Source organism: Vulpes lagopus, chromosome 1, assembly GCF_018345385.1.
Source record: "Vulpes lagopus strain Blue_001 chromosome 1, ASM1834538v1, whole genome shotgun sequence".
Lineage (NCBI taxonomy): Eukaryota > Metazoa > Chordata > Mammalia > Carnivora > Canidae > Vulpes > Vulpes lagopus.
Window position 1 is genome coordinate 108,233,819 of NC_054824.1, and position 4,249 is coordinate 108,238,067.

Below are 4,249 nucleotides of genomic sequence, written 5' to 3' on the forward strand. Positions count from 1 at the left end.
CTGACCCGAGTGCCCTCATCTGGGCATGATTCGTCCCTTGAGGAGAGAGGCCATCTTTTCTAAAGCAAAATGCTATTTGGGGTTGTCCCCCTGTGGGACAGGAAGGAGTGGAAGCAACATCCTTTCAGATTTTATGTTGTTTGTATGGTTGAGGTCTAACTATACACCTATGAGACAGGTGTTGGCAGGCTGGAGTGTCACCCTATTCCCACTGTCCCCTCACTGAGTTCCCATGAATCATGGCCAGGTGGACAAGGAGGATGTGGGGCACAGCATGTGTGACCAGGTGGTGATTTCAACACGTAGCAGTCTTCCTGCACACCCCCGCCCCCGCAGCCCTCCAGGGAGGGGGCCAGGTTTGTAGCTTGCTATGTGGGGCACAGAAATAGAGGGCTAGGTTCACTCAGAAAAGATGGAGTGCTTTTAGGAAGGGTCAGATCCTGGATCCTGGAGCCAGGGGCCAGGGAGTTGACACGTGCGTGGACCTATATTCCCTCTCCTGGAGGAGCCTGGAAGCCAGCACACCTTGCAGTAGTCCATGCCAGGCACACAACTGTTGTATGGTGGGGGGTCCTCAGGGCTCCCTTGTTTCCCAGCAGTGGAGGCACAGAGACTCCGCGCAAGTGGGGTAGGAAATGTGCAGAATGACCTTCATAGGCTGAGCTCCAAAGCCAGTGGGCATCTTGGAGGGACACCTGGGTGGGACCCAGCCCTGCAGGCTGCCCGGACATATTAGCCCCCAGAGCCGGGGCACGAACAGCTGGGGAGTGAGGTGGCGCGGCCACTCAGTGGAACAGAGGCTTCAAATAAAAAGTAGTGAACTGACAGATTTTAAAAGCCACACTTCTCTAAATGTTGTGTATGTTTCATGTCCCCACCCCTACAAAGTGGAGGGGGAAGAGCTCCTCTCCTGTCTACTCATCTGTGTCCTGGGCTTTATTTTATTTTTTAAAAAGATTTTATTTATTTATTCATGAGAGACACAGACAGAGGGAGAGGCAGGCTCCTTGTGGGGAGCCCGATGCAAGACTTGATCCCGGGTCCCCAGGATCACACCCCAGGCTGAAGGCAGTGCTAAACCACTGGGCCATCCCAACTTGCTCTAGGGATGCCTGGGGACTCAGTGGTTGATGCTGGCCCTTGGCCCAGGGTGTGATCCTGGGGTTCTGGGATCGAGTCCCCCATTGGGCTCCCCGCAGGGAGCCTGCTTCTCCCTCTGCCTGTGTCTCTGCCTCTCTCTCTCTCTCTCTGTGCCTCTCATGAATAAATAAATAAAATCTTTAAAAAAAATAAATCTGCTCTAAGATTTGATTTTTAAAATTTTTAAATTTTTTTTTTCTAAATTTTTTTAATTTTTAAAAAGATTTTATTTATTTATTTATTCATGAGAGGCACAGAGAGAGAGAGGCACCTCTAAGGGGCGCCTCGGTGGCTCTGTGGGTAAAGCACCTGCCTTCAGCTCAGGTCATGATCCTGGGGTGTTAGGATTGAACCCTGCATCAGGTTCCCTGCTCAGTGGGGGGAGCCTGCTTCTCCCTCTGCCTCTGACTGTCCCTCCCTCCTGCTTGTGCTCTCTCTCTCAAATACATAAAATCTTTAAAAAAAAATAAAAACAAACCTGCTCTAAGAGTTTGGGGCCAGCTGTGTAGCTGGGAGGCTGTCTGAGGCACGTTTCTACCTTGTCCTGTCTCTGAGGCCAGGGAAGGAGCCACCTGGGAGCTGGGCTTTTCTCGGGGTGTGACAAACATAAGGACCCCCAGAACAAGCCTGGTGTCTGCAATTATTCATGTGAGGGTGATTCCAACTCTCTTGTAGAAACTAAGATAATTGGAGCAATGAACAGGAGTCCCACAAGAGAAAGGAGAGGGATGCTCCCCAGAGTTTTATTTACATATGGTTTATTTATCACAGAGGAGTCGGGAACCCGAGGTTTGGGGGCAAGTCACTATGGCTTGTCCTTGGGCCATGAGCATGCCATGCATAGCTTCCAGAGAAAGGCCACCTTCTCCCAGGCCTGGGTGCTGAGGGAAAGCCACCCATGTCCCTCCCGAGGAGGGGCAGGGGCAGGGCCAGGCTCTGGCTCCCTCTGAGAGGAGCCGCTCTGAAGGGTGGCCATGCACACCTCCACTGTGTAGGAGGAGAAAGAGAACTTTCCTTGGAAGAAACTGGATTCCTGTTTTAAGATCCCCATGTGACAAAGCCTACAAGCAGGGTCACTGACTTGGGGCCCGAGGCCTGGGTGGAAGAATAGAAATGTAGCGAATTGGAAAGTGACAGGCTGACTAAAGGTGCTCTGTTAACACTTTTTAAACCTGTGCCAAGAACGTCTGTGTGGAATGGAATTCCTGGACCACCCTGCCCTAATCCTAACTGCAGAGATGAAGGAGGAGTCTTGTGACAGCAAAGTCTCTTCACAGCAGGGAGTGAACTAGAGTTTGTTGGGCGGTGAGGCGACTGCTTCAGAAGTATTTCATGCTAACGATCTCAGTCTGCAGCAGGCCTGCACACTGTCCCCTGCTCACCTGCTTCCCTGGAGGAGGTGCCAGCATGTGTGGGGACGTGGAGCTGGGTATGTGTGACTGAGAAAGGGGCTCACTAGTAAACATCGGAACGCACCCAGAAATGAGAGGTCATGAGCTCTGAGTGCATAGGGATGATTTCTTGTTTCCTGAATTGTGCTTCTAGAGGTCAGTAAGTCAACAGTACTTGGAGAGACGTCGAGCCCTGGGAAAGGACACATGCCACCGGAGCGGATTCAGCTAGTGACTTGGTTATTGGTGAATCCCACACCCTGTAGCTGATTCTCTGCAGGCTGCACCCTGGGTGGACCTCAGCCCAGCAGCCAGTGACCCTTCCTGCCAACCAGGGGGATCACACCTGTCTCCCAACTAGTGGACTCCATGTGGGGTGTGGAGGTACTAAGATTAGAACAAGGAAGTGTCCTATTTGGAATGCGGGTGGCCTAATTCTAAGCAGAGCCATGAGGGAGCTGCACCTGTTGGGACCCTGCCCAGACATGGAGCAGGTCTTTATTCTGCGAGTTCTCTCCCATCAAAGCCTCGTGGAGGGGCCTCGGAAGCCTTTGATGTTCACAAAATCAGCCTTTGCCCGCCTGTCCGTGGGCCTGGAGCTCCAGAGCCCGGAGGCCGGGTGGGCCTTCCCGGAGAGCTCTGCGGGGCTGCGCCATCCCAGGCCGCCCGTGAAGCAGCAGCCGGGATGAAGGCAAGGGAACCCCCAAGCCCTACGTAGGCTTGCGGAACAAATCCTCTTTCTGATGATGGGGCGGCCCGTCCACTGTCCTTTTGCTTCAGTCCCCCACCTCCCCACAGACCAGGGTGCCCCGAGGAGGAAGAGGACGCGCCGAGCGAGGGCGCCCGCTGAGTCAACAGGATCAGCACATCAGGGAAAATTCCTTTTTTGGAAGCCGGGCAGTCTGTCTCCAGGACCGCAGAATCCTCGGGAAGTGACGCCAGCGCTCAGTGAGGGAGAGGCAGGGGCAGGCTGCGCTCCTCCGGAGGTGCGGGGAGCCGGCCTGGGAGACACGGAGCAGCTTCTGGGGCCGTCCTTCCTCCCTTCCTCCCTTCCTCCCTTCCTCCCCGAGCGCCGGGCCCACCCAGCCCCAGAGGCCGGGTGTTCGCAGAGCTCCTTATATAGGAAACTTCTAGCAGGGAGGCTTTGGAGACAGCCCAGGCACCGCATCCGAGCCTTCTCTGTAGAACCACCTCTGCTGCAGCAGCTCCTATTCTAGAAACAGAAACAGAAGGGGGAAGGGGCTACCGAAAACGCCTGTTTTGTCACGATGCTAAAAGCAGAGGTTGTGCTTTGAGGACCGCTGTGCGGCTCCCTCACGCTTGCCTCTCCCGCCAGGAAAGGGCGCTCCCGCCGGCAGCCCAGCGGGTGAGAGCCCCGGGGAGCGGCCGGTGGGGCCGGGGCGGGCCTGCCTGTGCCTGAAGGACGAGGAGGCCGCGGCCCCGGGCGCCTGGGCAGAGACCCGGAGAGATGAAGGCCTGCGGGTAACGTCCCGGAGGGGAAAACCACAGATCTGAGCAGCAGTACATGCTTCTCCAGCACCTTAGGAGGCAAATTGTGTTCACCTTTTTTTTTTTTTTTAAGATTTTATTCATTTATTCATGACAGACACACACACACACGCACACACACACACACACACACACAGAGAGAGAGAGAGAGAGAGAGAGAGGCAGAGACACAGGCAGAGGGAGAAGCAGGCTCCATGCAGGGAGCCCGA